This window comes from Pristiophorus japonicus, chromosome Y (genome assembly GCF_044704955.1).
Source record: "Pristiophorus japonicus isolate sPriJap1 chromosome Y, sPriJap1.hap1, whole genome shotgun sequence".
Classification (NCBI taxonomy): domain Eukaryota; kingdom Metazoa; phylum Chordata; class Chondrichthyes; family Pristiophoridae; genus Pristiophorus; species Pristiophorus japonicus.
Window position 1 is genome coordinate 23,290,160 of NC_092011.1, and position 16,635 is coordinate 23,306,794.

Genomic DNA, 16,635 nt, shown 5'->3' on the forward strand with positions numbered 1-16,635 from the left:
GCGTGGGGGCCTGCCCTGTAGGTTGCGATTTGAAAACAACATCACTTTGTTCACAGTACTTGTAGCAGCATTTGTTTGCTGAGAGATTTGCTTCGTATTATCACTGGTGGCAAGGAACGCCTGGGCTATCGCTGTGGCCTTAATCAAGGTTGTGGTCTCTACAGTCAAGAATTTGCGAAGTATTGTTTTGTGGCCAATGTCAAGTACGAAAATGTCTCTGAGCATGTGCTCCAAATGTCCTTCAAATTTGCAATGTCCTGCAAGGCGTCTTAGCTCGGTGACATAACTCGCCACTTCCTGGCCTTCAGACCTTTTGTCGGTGTAGAACCAGTACATCGCCATCAAAACTTTCAGGTTCAAATGCTCCTGGACCAGTGTGCACAAATCATCATATGATTTCTCTGTGGTTTTCGCTGGAGGAAGCAGATTTTTCACGAAGCCCTATGTTGGTGCCCCACAGATGGTGAGCCGAATCGCCCTTCGTTTGGCATCGTTCGCTTTTCCTTCCAGCTCATTGGCTACGAAGTATTGGTCGAGTCGCTCCACAAATGTTTCCCAATCATCTCCCTCCGAGAATTTCTCCAGGATGCCCACTGTTGTCTGTATCATTGGGTTCACGATCTGTATCTTGTCGCCAGTTGTTATGTATGAAGAAAGAGTCTGACTGGATACTTTGAGCTCAAAGTAAAGTGTGACCTTAGTCCTTCATTGCAGGTCTCCAGAGAGCCTCTCCAATCTGTGAGGACTCCTTAAATGCATGTGCTCCAAAGGGCTTCTGGGATCCCTTGGGACTCCAGGGGATGAGCCCTCTTGTGGCTGCACAGAGTGTATACAAGTTTACATTTTTAATAATGATGATAGCTTCTTCTGGTTTGAGATGGTCACGTACCAGAGCACACAATGTTTCATAGTCCTTGTCCGTTGGACTTAAGGGCGAGAGGAGATTCTTTATGAGTCCATAGATTTTCCGACCGCAAACCATGAGGAGGACCGCCCAGCGCCGAACTGTGTCTGCCTCTTTCTTTATTTTGTTGGCCATGAAATACTGGTTCAAGCGGGCTATAACGTATGCCCAATCTTTTCCCTGCACAAATCGCTCCAGAGTTCCAATTTTACTCATTTTTGCATGCAAAGGTTCTTGTAACCTCGTCGCCAAATGTTGTTTCTTCAATAACTCAATAGACTGAATACTGTAATCTCAGAACAGGTACAAACCTGCCTCTACTTTATTAAAGCCCAAAGTGATTACACTATAAGATGGCTGGCTTTTTATATCTGGGCCACACACAGATGTGCACAGCCGAATAACCTCCAACAGTGGCACCAACTGGTCGCTAGCAAACCCAAGCATACATGCATGACACTTGCGACGAGTAATCGGGGTGGAGGAGCGATGAGGGATCATGGCTGAGATTTGGTGGGTGATCGTGCCGGAGGTTTGGCGAATGTTTGGTGCGGAGGTGCGGTGAATGTTTATGGTGGAAGAGCGGCGAGAAATTGTGGCGGAGGTGCGGCGAATGATTGCAGTGGAGAAGCAGCAAGAGATCATGGTGATGGTGCGGTAAATTAGGGTATGGGGCCTAGAAGTACTGAGGGCCCAGGGGTAGCACGGGCCGGCCCACACTGTGATATGTGTGCGTACTAGGTCCATGCAGCAGAGCTAGTCTCCAGTCGTCCTGGTTTACCCTTGCCACTGGACCAAGACCTAGCTCTGTCAAACCCGGGTGGTGGCTGATGTGCAATGGTCACCACACGTTAAAAACATCCATGCACAGGAATATTTCACCCCCTCAATTGGAGTTCAGGATGGGAACATCGGGTCCTTCATTGAAACATCTATGAACTCATGTGGAAGCAAGTCATCCTCGTTCGATGGACCGCCTGTGACGATAAGACCCCAATCCCCATTTCAGTCTCGGCCCTTGTTGCTGCTGTCAGTTCCTGATCCCGCCCACACACCACGGGCAGTGCAAGTGGGGAGACGGTATTTAAAGGGACCCTCAGCTTCTCTCGGCAAAAACACAGGAAAGGTTTTATTGCTGGCGATGTTCTGATTGTATTAGATTGGTTCTCTGCAATTTAGAGGCTTTCTATGTGCTTGAAAGTTCCTGTGAAAGTTCCTAGGGTGGTAGGTTCAAGTCCCACTCCAGGGACTTGAGCATAAAATGTCGTCTTTCAGGACCAGATTTTAAACTGAGGCCTTGTCTACACTCTAAGGTGGACGTAAAAGATCTTGTGGCACTATTTCGAAGAAGAGCAGGAAAGTATTCCCCAGTTTCCTGGTCAATATTTCACCCTCAATCAACATCACTAAAACAAATTATCAGGTCATTATCACATTGCTACTTGTGGGAGCTTGCAATGCAAAAAATTGGCTCCGATGTTTCCCACATTACAGTCGTGACTACATTTCAAAAGTACTTCATTGGCTGCAAAGCGCTTTGGGACGTCCGGTGGTCGTGAAAGGCGCTATATAAATGCAAGTCTTTCTTTTTATTTTGTTTTATGGAATCTGATTCCAGTACCCTTTCAGACAGTGTGTTCCAGATCATACCAACCATCTGTGTTAACATGTTTCTCCTCAATTTCTCTCTAAATCTTTTGACAATTAATTTAATCTATGTCCGATGGTTCCTGGCCCTCTTGCCAGAGGAAGCCCTTTTTCCCTAGTTGCTCTATCAAAGCCCTACGTAACTTTGAATATCGCTATTCGATCAGTCCTTAACCTTCTCTGCCCTAAGCAGAACAATTGCAGCTTCTCAAATCTCTCAATGTAACTGAGCTTCCTCTCCCTGGCATTATCCTTGCAAACCGCCTCTGCACCCTCTCCAAGGCCTTGACATCCTTCCTAAAGAACGGTGACCAGAATTGGACACAATTCTCCAGCTGAGGCCGAACCAGTTTTTTGTGGAGGGTTAACAAGTCTTCCTTGTTTTAGAATCCAATGTCCCTATTTACAAAAGCAAGTCTTCATCTACTTTCTTAATCGCCTGATGAAGTGGCCCTGCCACCTTCAAGGATTTGTCAATATGCAGCCCAGGACCTGCTACTCTCCTGCACCTGCCTCAACATTTAGTTGAAACCGCCTCTGAACCTTCTGAATATTACTCGGTGACTCTGTTATTGCAGAGTGTGTTTGAGGTTATTAAAGTGCAATCTCCACGTAAGCTCTCCCCGTGGATTAGGATAGTTAAGGTCCCTACCTATTGTGCGACTGCATTGACTGCAGCTGGTACCAGGCCCCCCCTGAGCTCGATGTCTCACTGGGAGATTCTCCTGAGCATGTAATAGAGGCTACTTCCAAAGTACTGCCTCTGTGTGTCAGTGTGTGCTGCTGTCTCCAGCTCCAACACACGTCACTGACTCAATGCGAGGATGGGAAGCTTGGCATTCTTAATAGCACAGGACGTGTTCTACCATTGCCTGGCAGTCATCGGTGTGGCCGGTATGTGAGTAACAGATAGTCACCAAATGAGGGAAATCCTCTTTAATGACTGGCAAGCTGTGAATGTGTGGCTGCATGGGTGTATGTGTGTGAGAGAGTGTGTGTGTGTGTGTGTGTGTGACTGTGTGTGTGAGACTGCATTTGTTTGAGCATGTTAGTGTGTGAATGCGTGTAAGCATATGTGTGACTGTGTTTCTGAGTGTGTGCTCGTGTGCAGTTTAGTCTGTGTACATGATTGTGTTTCTGCGTGCAAGCTACTGTAAAGTGTGTGTGTGTTTTAAAGTCTAAGTGTAGATGTATGTGGCTGTGTGTTTACTTGTGCCTGTGTGTGTCGGTCTGTGTCTTGTGTGTGTGTGTGTGGGGATAAAATACATTGGTGACACGGCACAGAAACAGGCCTTTCGGCCCAACCAGTCCATGCCGACGTTTATTCTCCTCTCGAGCCTCCTCTTGTCTTTCCTCATCTAAATCTATCAGCAAAACCCTCTTTTCCCTTCTCCTCATATGCTTGTCTAGCATCCTCTTAAATGCATCGATACTATTCGCCTCAACCACTCCCTGTGGTAGCGAGTTCCACCACTCTTTGGGTAAAGAATTTTCTTCTGAATTCCCCATTGGATTTCTTGGTAACTGTCTTATATTGATGGCCTCCAGTTATGCTCTTGCCCACAAGTGGAACCATTCTCTCTGTACCAACCTATCAAAACCGTTCATAGCTTTAAAACCTCAATCAGTTCACATCTCAGCCTTTTTTTCAAGAGAAAAGAGACCCAGCCTGTTCATCCTTTATTAATATGTATACCCCTGCAGTTCTTTATCATCCTTGTAAATCTTCTCTACACCCTCTGCAGTTACTCGATGTACTATTTATAATATGACGACCAGAACTGTACGCGGTACTCCAAGTGTGGTCCAACCAAAGTTCGAAACAGGTTTAGCATAACTTCCCTACTTTTCCATTCTATACCTCGAGAAATCAGGCTTGGTTCGGTTTTTTTAATGACCTTGCTCACCTGTATCACTACTTTAGCGATTTGTGTATTTGTACTCCGAGATCCCCTTGTTCCTCAACTCCACCGAGACTTGTACCTTCCAAGTAATCAGGGACCTCCCAATTCTTCCTCCCACATTTATCTGTGTTGAACTTAATTTGCCAATTATATGCACATTCTGCAAGTTTATTAACGTCCTCCTGTAATTTGTTACAGTCCTCCTAAGTATTGACTGTCCCTCTATTTGGTGTCATCCGCAAATTTAGAAATTGTATTTTTGATGCCAAGGTGTAAATCGTGAATAGAAATTGTGAACAACAGTGGTCCCAGCACTGATCGATGTAGAACACCAATACCCACCTTCTGCCATTGCGAATAGCTACCCTTTACATTTACTCTCTGCTTTCCGTCTTGAAGCCAGCTAGCGATCTGTACTGCTACTTGTCCCCAGACTCCGCATTCTCTGACCTTGTTCATTGGTCTATTATGGGGTAACTAATCGAAAGCTTTTTGAAAATCTAGATAAATGACATCTACTGAATCTCTATTGTCTACCCTCTGTTAACTCTTCAAAAAATTCAATGAGGTGGTCAACCAAGACTTACCCTTTTGAAATCCAGGCTGAATATTCGTTATTATATCTTTGGTTTCAAGATGTTCTTCCATGTTCTCCTTTAGTCGGGATTCCATTATTTCTCCGACCACCGATGTTAAGCTGACTGGTCTATGAGTGCGTATATGCGAGTGTTTGTTTATTTGACTGTGATTGTGTGCGCGTGGAACTGCGTGAGTGTGTTCCTGTTTCAGTGTCTGTGTGTGTGAGTGTTTGCAACTGTGTTTGTGAATGCATTCTATTTTGGGTGCTTGTTTGTGTGTGTTGGACAGAGGGAGCTCAGTAAGAGATGGGGAGAGCTGGACACTTGGAGCTTATTGTGTGATGGAGAAAGTTGGACAATGAAACGCCAATGAGTGAAAGAGAGCATTGGACAACTGGAGCTCTGACTGGTGAGGAAAGTTAGTAAATGGGAGACCGGAGAGTGACAGAGAGCTGGTAAGTGGAAAATGATTGTGTGAAGGGAGAGATGGACAACGGGAACTCGTTCATAGGGGCTGATTGAGTGATGGAACGATAGCTGGAACTGGAGTTCTGATTGATGAGGAGAGTTAGAAAATGGGAGCTTATTGGATGACTCAGAGAATTGGACAATTGGGAGCCCATTGACAGATGCAGAGAGCTGGCCAAGCAGAGCTCACCGAGTGAGGTGGTGAAAAAGCAAAAGGGATCTCATGGAATGAGGGAAAGAGTTGGGTAATTGGAACATTGATTGGTGGGATTTGGAAAATTGGGGCTCATTCAGAGACCGTTAGAGATTGGAGACGGGAAACATTGATTTATGGTGGGAATTGGATACTGGGGGTGCCATTAAGTTACTGGGAGAGCTTGTACGTGGAAGCTTAGTGATTGCTGATGGGAGCCGGGCAGTGGCAGTTGATTGAGTGCCATAGATAGTTGGACAATGGCAGCTCACTGAGTAATCGAGTGAGTTGGTCAATGAAGAATATAAGAACTGGAGCAGGAGTAGGCAACACGGCCCCTTGAACCTGCTCCACCACTCAGTAAGATCATGGTTGAATGACTTTCCCACCCTATTCCCATATCCCTTGATCCTTTAAAATCATAGAATCATAGACATTTACAGCATGGAAGGAGGCCATTTTGGCCCATCGTGTCCGCTCCGGCCAACAAGAGGTTATCCAGCCTAATCCCACTTTCCACATCTAGGTCCATAACCCTGCAGGTTATAAAACTTCAAGTGCACATCCAAGTACTTTTTAAATGTGGTGAGGGTTTCTGCCTTTCCCACCATTTCAGGCAGCGAGTTCCAGGCCTCCACAACCCTCTGTGTGAAGAGATTTCCCCCAAAATCCCCTCTAAATCTTCTACCAATTACATTAAATTTATGACCCCTGGTTGTTGACTCCTCTGCTTAGGGAAATAGGCTCTTTCTCTCCACTATATCTAGGCCCCTCATAATTTTATACACCTCAATGAGGTCTCCCCTCATCCTCCTAACAAACCCAGCCTATCCAATCTGTCCCCATAGCTAAGATTCTCCACTCCCAGCAACATCCTCGTAAATCTCCTCTGTACCGTCTCCAGCGCAATCATGTCCTTCCTGTAATGCGGTGGCCAGAACTGAATGCAGTACTCCAGCTGTAGTCTAACCATTGTTTTGTACAGTTCAGGCATATCCCCCCGGCTCTTATATTCTATGCCTGAGCTAATAAAGGCATGCATTCCATATGTCTTCTTAACCACCTTTTCTACCTGGCCTGCTACCGTCAGGGATCTATATCCCTGATGTGGAATGTATATGGTTAGAGCTGCAGAACACCAAAGGACAAAAAAAGTTAGTGGGAATTGTTTACAGACCTCCAAACAGTCGTAGTGATGTTGGGGAGGGCATCAAACAGGAAATTAGGGGTGCATGCAATAAATGTGCAGCAGTTATCATGGGTGACTTGAATATGCATATAGATTGGGCTAACCAAACTGGAAGCAATACAGTGGAGGAGGTTTTCCTGGAGTGCATAAGGGATGGTTTTCTAGACCAATATGTCGATGAACCAACTATGGGCGAGGCCATCTTAGACTGGATGATGTGCAACGAGAGAGGATTAATTAGCAATCTAGTTGTGCGAGGCCCCTTTGGGAAGAGTGACCATAATATGTTGGAATTCTACATTAGGATGGAGAATAAAACTGTTAATTCATAGACTATGGTCTAGAACTTAAAGAAGGGTAACTATGAAGGTATGAGGTGTTAATTGGCGAATGATACTTAACGGGTTGACAGTGGATGGGCAATGTCAGACAGTTAGAGACCGCATGGATAAACTCCAACAATTGTACATCCCTGTCTGGCGTAAACATACAAAAGGGAAGGTGGCTCAACCGTGGCTCTCAAGGGAAATCAGGGATAGTATTAAAGCCAAGGAAGTGGCATACAAATTGGCCAGAAATAGCAGCGAACCCGGAGAAATTTAGAACTCAGCAGAGGAGGACATAAGGTTTGATTAGGGTAGGGAAAAGAGAGTACAAGAGGAAGCTTGCAGGGAACATTAAGACGGACTGCAAAAGCTTCGATAGATATGTAAAGAGAAAAAGGTTAATAAAGACAAACGTAGGTCCCCTGCAGTCAGAATCAGGGGAAGTCATAACGGGGAACAAAGAAATGGCAGACCAATTGAACAAGTACTTTGGTTCGGTATTCACTAAGGAGGACACAAGCAACCTTCCGGATATAAAAAGGGTCAGATTGTCGAGTAAGAAGGAGGAACTGAGGGAAATCCTTATTAGTCAGGAAATTGTGTTGGGGAAATTGTTGGGATTGAAGGCCAATAAATCCCCAGGGCCTGATTGTCTGCATGCCAGAGTACTTAAGGAGGTGGCCTTGGAAATAGCAGATGCATTGACAGTCATTTTCCAACATTCCATAGACACTGGATCAGTTCCTATGGTGTGGAGGGTAGACAATGTAACCCCACTTTTTAAAAAAGGAGGGAGAGAGAAAACAGGGAATTATAGACCAGTCAGCCTGACATCGGTAGTGGGTAAAATGATGGAATCAATTATTAAGGATGTCATAGCAGCGCATTTGGAAAGAGGTGACATGATAATCCAAGTCAGCATGGATTTGTGAAAAGGAAATCAAGCTTGCCAAATCTTCTGGAATATTTTAAGATTTTTTCCAGTAGAGTGAACAAGGGAGAACCAGCTGATGTAGTGGATTTGGACTTTCATGAGGCTTTCGACAAGGTCCCACACAAGAGGTTAATGTGCAAAGTTAAAGCACATGGGATTGGGGGTAGTGTGCTGACGTGGATTGAGAATTGGTTTGCAGACAGGAAGCAAAGAGTAGGAGTAAATGGATACTTTTCAGAATGGCAGGCAGTGACTAGTGGGGTACCGCAAGGTTCTGTTCTGGGCTCCAGTTGTTTACATTGTACATCAATGATTTAGAGGATGGGGTTAAATGTACTATCTCCAGATTTGCGGATGACACTAAGTTGGTTGGCAGTGTGAGCTGCGAGGAGGATGCTATGAGGCTGCAGAGTGACTTGGATAGGTTAGGTGAGTGGGCAAATGCATGGCAGATGAAGTATAATCTGGATAAATGTGACAGACTATTATCTGAATGGTGACAGATGAGGAAAAGGGGAGGTGCAACGAGACCTGGGTGTCATGGTACATCACTCATTGAAGGTTGGCATGCAGGTACAGCAGGCGGTTAAGAAAGCAAATGGCATGTTGGCCTTCATAGTGAGGGGATTTGAGTGCAGGGGCAGGGAGGTGTAACAACCGTTATACAGGGCCTCTGTGCTCCCGGGATGACGGGACTGACATATCAAGAAAGACTGGATCAACTGGGCTTGTATTCACGGGAGTTCAGAAGAATGAGAGGGGATCTCCTAGAAACGTTTAAAATTCTGACGGGTTTAGGCAGGTTAGATGCAAGAAAAATGTTCCCAACGTTGGGGAAGTCCAGAACCAGGGGTCACAGTCTAAGGATAAGGGGTAAGCTATTTAGGACTGAAATGAGGAGAAACTTCTTCACCCAGAGAGTGGTGAACCTGTGGAATTCTCTACCACAGAAAGTTGTTGAGGCCAACTCACTTAATATTTTCCAAAAGGAGTTGGATGTAGTCCTTACTACTAGGGGGATCAAGGTGTATGGCGAGAAAGCTGGAATGGGGTACTGAAGTTGCATGTTCAGCCATTAACTCATTGAATGGCGGTGCAGGCTCGAAGGGCCGAATGGCCTACTACTGCACCTATTTTCTATGTTTCTAAGATTAGGGCTCATGGGGTTGGGGGTAATATGAGTAGCATGGACTGAGGCTTGGTTAATGGACAGATAATAGAGAGTAGGAATCAACAGGCCATTATCAGGGTGGCAGGGTACAACTAGTGGAGTGCGACAAGGATCAGTGCTGGGGCCTCAGCTATTTACAATCTATGTTAATGACTTAGATGAGGGAACTGAGCATAATATATCCAAGTTTGCTGCTGATACAAAGCTAGGTAAGAAATATGCTGTGAGGAGGATGCAATGAGGCTACAAGGGGATAGGAATGAATAAGTGAGTGAGCAAGAAGATGGCAGGTGAAGTATAATGTGGGGAAATTTGAAATTATAGGTAGAATGGAAAAGCAGAATTGTGAAATGTTGGTATTCAAAGGGATTTGGATGACCTTGAACACAAATTACAGAAAGTTAACATGGAGGTACAGCAAGCAATTAGGAAGGCAAACCTTTATTGCAAAGGGCTTGCAGTATAAGAATAAGAATGTCTTGCTGCAATTATATAGGGATTTGGTGAGACCACACCTGGAATACAGTGTACAGTTTTGGTCTCCTTACCTAAGGAAGGATATGCTTGGGGGTGTAACGATTGTTCACTGGATTGATTCCTGGGATGAGAGATTGAGTCCTAAATTCTATGGAATTTAGAATATTGAGAGGTGATCAAATTGAAATGTATATAATTCTTTGAGGGCTTGACAGGGTCATTGGTGAGAGGCCATTTCGTTTGACTGGAGAATTTAGAGGTCATAGCCTCAGGATAATTGGTTGGCCATGTAGGACTGAGATGAGGAGAAACTTCTTCTCTCAAAAGTGTTGTGACTCTTTGGAATTCTGTATCACAGAGGGCTGTGTATGCTCAGTGATTGGGTATAATCAAGGCTGATAACAATGGATTTAAGGGATTAAGAAGTTTGCAGATGAGGCTAAAATCAGCCGTGTAGTTGATAATGAAGAAGAAAGCTGTGGACTGCAGGAGGATATTAATGTACTGGTCAGGGAAGGTTCAAGATGTTGATTCTTGAGATGAAGGGGTTGTCTTATGAACAAAGGTTGAGCAGGTTGGGCCTATTCTCTTTGGAGTTTAGAAGAATGAGAGGTGATCTTATTGAAATATATAAGATTCTGAGGGGGCTTGACAGGGTCGATGCAGAGAGGATGTTTTCCCTCCCTGATATAGAGTTGGAAAAGGGAGGTTAATGGAGTGACTGGTTGTGATTGGATAATGGGAGACCATTGGGTAAGGTAGAGAGTTGGGCAATGGGAGGCCACTGAGTTAGGGAGTGAGTTGGAAAATGCAAGTCCATTGAGTGACTGGTAGAGAGTTGTACAATAGGAGCTCATTAAATGATGGAGACAATTGAACAATGAGAGCACATTCAGTGAGAGCCTGAGTTGAACAATGGGATCTCATTGAGTGATGAAGTGAGTTGAACAATGAGTGTTGATTGAGCGATGGACCGAGTTGGACCAATTGTATTTCACTGAGTGATGGACAATGGCTGCTCTTTACGTGTATGGTGAGCATTGGATAATGAGAGCTATCAGGGAAATAGAATCCATACAGTTTATACTGCTATCTAATAATTATTTATTATACTGATAGCCAATCATTCTCTTATTACTATTTTCCAACCTCTGTCTCTAACCTAACTTAGAAATGTCCTCTCCTCCCAAGTTTCCTCACTCCCTCTTTGCATCTTCACTGTGTTAAAACCAAGTTTCATCACACCGTCTCCTACTCATTACCTTTACATGGTACTCTCTGGTCAATGTACAGCTGATTCTCACGCACACGTGTTTACATTCTCTGCGTTATGCGAACATCAACAGCCTTTCACATAAGTTGCAGTGCCCGAGTTGTTGTGACCATAAAAGTTATGATCTAAACATACTATTAAGGCAGTACTATAAACATCACATGGCCATAATCAATCTTGAATGCTGGCTGTTGCTAAGGAGAACTCTCAACAAGTTGCAAGGCTAGGGTATCTCTCCCTCATGTAACATGCCCTGTAACACATGGTGTGGGTGTAATTACTAACTCTCACCTCTCTTTCCCTCTCTGGCAGCTAACTTAATGACCATCATGATTCTCTCTCGTGGAAGCTGTGTCCTCGCCAGATGCACGGGCCTTTACCTGGTCTCCATGGCAGCGGTGGACTTGCTGGTCATCATCTTCTGTGTGATGTTGAACTACCTGGGATCTCTCTACTTCCCCTTCTCGATCCTCACCCATTACCACGTATGCAGCCTGAACAGCATCATGAATGCCGCGGTGGTGGACTGCTCGGTCTGGCTCACCGTGGCCTTCACCCTTGATCGATTTGTCGGCATTTGTTACCAGAAGTGGAAAGCGAGATACTGCACGGTGGGAACAGCGACCGGGGTGATAACGACTGTGTGCACGGTGAGCTACCTGCGCAATATCCCGCGCTACTTCACCTACGAACCCGTTGATGCCCGCGCCCGTTCCCAGTCTGCAGGCTTCGCAAACTTTGTACAAACACCCCCTGGGCAGTATACCTTTCGTCTTGTTCCATCTTAACCCCTCTCATTCCCTACGTGTGCATCTTGCTGCTCAATGCTCTCACCGTCAGGCACGTTCTCGTGGCCAGTCCGGTCAGCAGGGCATTCCGGGGTCTAGATGGCGATGGGAAGCAAGTTGACCCCGAGATGGATAACCGGAGAAGGTCCATCATCCTGCTCTTCGCCATATCGGGCAGCTTCATCGTGCTGTGGATGACCAGAGTGGTGGTCTTTGTGTTCCAGGAGATGTTGCTGGACATAGGCCCCATGGTCATGCAGGTCGGCGATATGCTGATGTACCTGAACTCCTGCACCAACACTTGCATTTACGCTCTCACCCAGGCTAAGTTCAAGGAGGAGATGAGGCGAGCCATCACACAGCCCATTCATCTGTTTCTGAAGCTCACCAAAGACTGAAAACCAAAGGAGAACTCGTCAACTCATCGGTTTCTCCCAGAAGCTGCCCGCAGAGGTGGGGGTGGAGTCTAGGCAGCGGTAACCAGCTGGGATTCTGCTCATCTCGTACAACATACTAAAAGTTAATTTAAAAACAGAGTTGTGGGAAAGTGAGTCGGTGCGTGAAAGGGGCAGGTTGAGTTAACAGAGATAGGGGAGGACAGAAGGTGCAGCTGGGCTGTTCAGGGCTAATTATCACGAGAGCAGTTCTACGCCCCCTTTAGATTTTCTAATTCCTCTCACTGTTTGAGATTTACATCATCCAACACTTCCACCTTTCCACATCTACAAGGCACACATCAGGAGCGTGATGGAATACTCTCCACTTGCCTGGATTAGTGCAGCTCCAACAACACTCAAGAAGCCCCACGCCATCCAGGACAAAGCAGTCCATGTGATTATCCACCACCTTAACCATCCAGTCCCTCCACACTGGTGCACCATGGCACAGTGTGTACCATCAAAGGGATGAGCAGATAATCTGTTTTAGTCATGTTGATTTAGGGATTAATATGGATCAGGACACCGGGCATAACTCCCCTGCTCTTTTCGAAATAGTGCCAAGGGATCTTTTATGTCCACCTGAGAGAGCAGACAGGGCCTCGTTTTAACGTCTCACCCAAAAGACGGCACCTCCGATAGTGCAGCACCCCCTCAGTACTGCACTTAGAGTATCAGCCTAGATTTGCGTGCTCAAGTTCCTGGAGTGGGACTTGAACCCAAAACCTTCTGACTCAGAGGTGAGGGTGCTGCCCACTGATCTACGACTGATCTATCCCATGGGTTTTGATTTCAACAAATGGAGGAGGGAGCGTGGGTAACAGATAAACTGATTCACAACATAAGGACATCCCAAAGCCGTTCACAGCTGACGAATTACATCTGAAATGTAGTCACTGTTGTAAAGCAGGAAATGCGGCAGCCAATGTGTGCACAGCAAGCTCCCACAAACACCAATGAGACAAATGACCAGTTTGGATAGGTGTTGGTTTGAAGGAATGGTAGCCGGGACTCCAGGAGCACTCCCTGCTCTTTCAATAGTTGCATGGCATTTTCTGGACTGGATTCTCCTCCTCATTCCTTCGTGAAATCGGGTGGGGTTGTGGCAGAGAAAGGGATCAAAGGCGGGCAGTGAGGCCTATCGCCCATTAATTGCCCGACATCCATTTCCCTCCCCCTGCGCCTCTCACCATGTGAGGTCATGAACATGAATCAAGGAAGGACGGTAGGTGAGAGGATCCACCAGGTGAAGTAAAATGCAGAATGTTACCTGGACGCCAAGGGTTAAATTACGAGGAGCGATTACACAAACTAGGATTGTATTCCCTGTAATTTAGATGATTAAGGGGTGATCTGATTGAAGAGTTCAAGATATTAAGGGGAATTGATACGGGAGAGAGAGATAAATTATTTCCACTGGCTGGGGAGCCTCGGACTAGGAGGCACAGTCTAAAAATAAGAGCCAGACCTTTCAGGATGAAGTTAGGAAACATTTCTACACACAGAGTGGCAGAAGTTTGGAACTCTCTTCTGCAAACAGCAATTGATGCTCGATCAATTCTTAATTTTAAATCTGAGATTGACAGATTTGTGTTAACCAACGGTATTAAGGGATCGGGGCCAAGAAGGAGTTAGGTCGCAGATCAGACATGATCTCATTGAATGCTGGAAAAGGCTCGAGGGGCTGAATGGCCTCCTCCTGTTCCTATCTTCCTATGTAAGTGCACAAGGGAAGGAGCATTCAGACGTGAAGCGTGGAACTGCGTGACCATTGGGTTACAATACACACCACCCCTGCGTCGCACCATAGGTCTGTTATAACACTTCCTCCCTCAGGTCACCCGGTGAAGCCATTAAACTGTTTTTAGTCACTGCGCCCTTGCAAGTTGAGTGCTACCATTTTTAATCATGTCTTCCCTGAATCAATTGCACTGAATTGAAATGTAAAATGCATTCTATTCTCAAAAATAAACCTGTTAAAAGACAAGCCGAGCCTGGGTGTAGTTGTGTGACACGCAGTGATGGTGGGATCCAATCCGTGTGGAGATGGTGGGGGCAGGGAGGAGCCTCAATTTAGGGGGCCGGAGATCCACAGGAAATGGGCGGATGCATCATTAATATCTGCACATCAGGGGTCGGCATCGCAGTTAAGACCCTGATCCCATTTCAAACTCGGCCCGTCTTAGTGCTGTCAGTTCCCGATCCCGTCATAACACATTCCTGCGCTCACAGTTGTTAAAGACGCGGGGTCCTGATCAATAATTTGCTTCCCCAAATCAATAGGAACATAGGAATGGAAGGGGGTCATTCAGCCCCTCGAGTCTGTTCCGCCACTCACTTCGATTTTGGCTGATCCGTATCCAAACTCCATCTATTCGCCCTGGTTCCATAACCCTTAATACCCATACCCAACAAAAACCTATCAATCTCAGCTTTGAAATTGACCCCCCCAGCCTCAATAGCTTTTTGTGGGAGAGAGTTCCAGAATTCCACTCCCCTTTGTGTGAAGAAATGCTTCCTGACATCACCCCTGAATAGCCTGTCTCTAATTTTAAGGTTCTGCCCCCTTGTTCTGGACTATCCCCACCAGAGGTAACAGTTTCTCTCTATCTACCCTATCAACTCCTTTTAATCATCATAACCACCTCAACTGCATCACTCCTTAATCTTCTATACTCAAGCTTAATAAAGGGATAATTAAGAGTAATAAACTTTTTATACCATGAATATCAGGTGTCACGGATGTATTAAGTATGCAGCTACTTAAACATACTTAAAAATAAAATTTACTATCAAACTTAGAATCATAGAAATTTATGGCACAGAAAGAGGCCATTCGACCTATTGTGTCCGTTCCGTCCGACAAAGAGCTATCCAGCCTAAACCGACTTTCCAGCTGTTGGTCCGTAGCCCTGTAGGTTACAGCACTTCAAGTGCATATCCAAGTACTTTTTAAATGCGATGAGGGTTTCTGCCTCTACCACCCTTTCAGGCAGCGAGTTTCAGACGCTCACTGTCCTCTGCGTGAAAAAAATTCTCAAATCCCCTCTAACCCTTTGACTAATGACTTTAAATCTTGATGATGGTTTGGTTGGGGATTGAAATGTGTGAGAGATCTGAGGCCACTATCTTAGGCTTTTACAATACCAAAGGTTCATCACAAACTGTCAGTTTTATACATTTCTCTCACTCACTCCATGTGACTATCCACACAATTCTGCATTATGCCATTATACGTTAAAATACAATTTAATTGACTTGTCCATTATCAATAACTTTAGTGTTAACAAGTTATTTTTCCATAGACTGGTGCAGTTCCCTTACTTTGTTATTTTTCTGACAGGTTCACTCTTGTTTCATATAATTGCCATTCCACCAAGTTTCTTTTAAATTAATTCTTGGGATGTGGGCATCGCTGGCAAGGCCGGTATTTACTGTACATCCCTCATTGCCCTTGAGAATGTGATGATGAGACGGCGTCTTGAACCCCTGCAGTCCGTGTGGGGTCAAGGTCTATTTCCGTAGCGGTTTGGTACAACTGAGTGCTGGGCCATTTCGGAAGGCGGTTAAGAGAAACCCACATTGCTGTGGGTCTGGAGACACCTATAGGCCAGATTGCCCTCCCTAAGGGGCAGTGGTAAACCAGATGGGTTTTTAACAACAATCCAGTCGTTTCCTTTAGCATTGCTGATACAGGTTGAACCTCCCTTATCCAGAACCATTCCTGGCCACCGGGTGGCGCATACGCAGAACTCCGACATAACAAATTGTGGTCATTCCTCGCTGCTGACTCCTGCAATTGCTGGCTTGACCCCGCGATCTACTGCCCACCGCCCCCCCGCCCGCCATGATCTCTCTGCCGCACTCCCAGCCCCAAGCCAGCCAGCCCCGATATACCCTTGCTCAGCCATCCAATTTAACATGACCACCCCTCGTCCGGAAAATTCCCTTATCCGGGACAGGTCAGGTCCCGAGGATGCTGGATAAGGGAAGGTTTTCTACGAATCAATATCCTGCTTCTATAGAAGCCTCAATTAAAATGGATGAGGTTTACCCAGAGGGTTTTCTGTAGAACCACCTGTTATCCCTGCACTTGTTATCAATGGATTAAGATTCTCTGACTTACATGAAGCAGCGTGCATGTCAAGTTTACTGAAGTGACGAAACTGACCATTGCTTAAAGGTTGGTCTGGCTGAACAGCCCAGGGGCACTTGACAATGACTTAAACTTCCATGCTTTAACAGTCAAAGGCTGAAGTTTAACATTACTCCAATGCAAAGCGATATCGATACAGTAACAGTAAGTACAGTCTGATTAACCCTTTCCTTACACAGTTATAATGCAT

The 16,635-nt window shown here is 45.5% G+C and overlaps 1 pseudogene; it reads left to right on the plus strand.

Annotated features, from left to right (window-relative positions):
* Positions 1-3,375: 3,375 nt before the first annotated feature.
* On the plus strand, positions 3,376-12,250 carry LOC139241080 (probable G-protein coupled receptor 139; annotated as a pseudogene).
* The last annotated feature ends 4,385 nt before the right edge of the window (positions 12,251-16,635 follow it).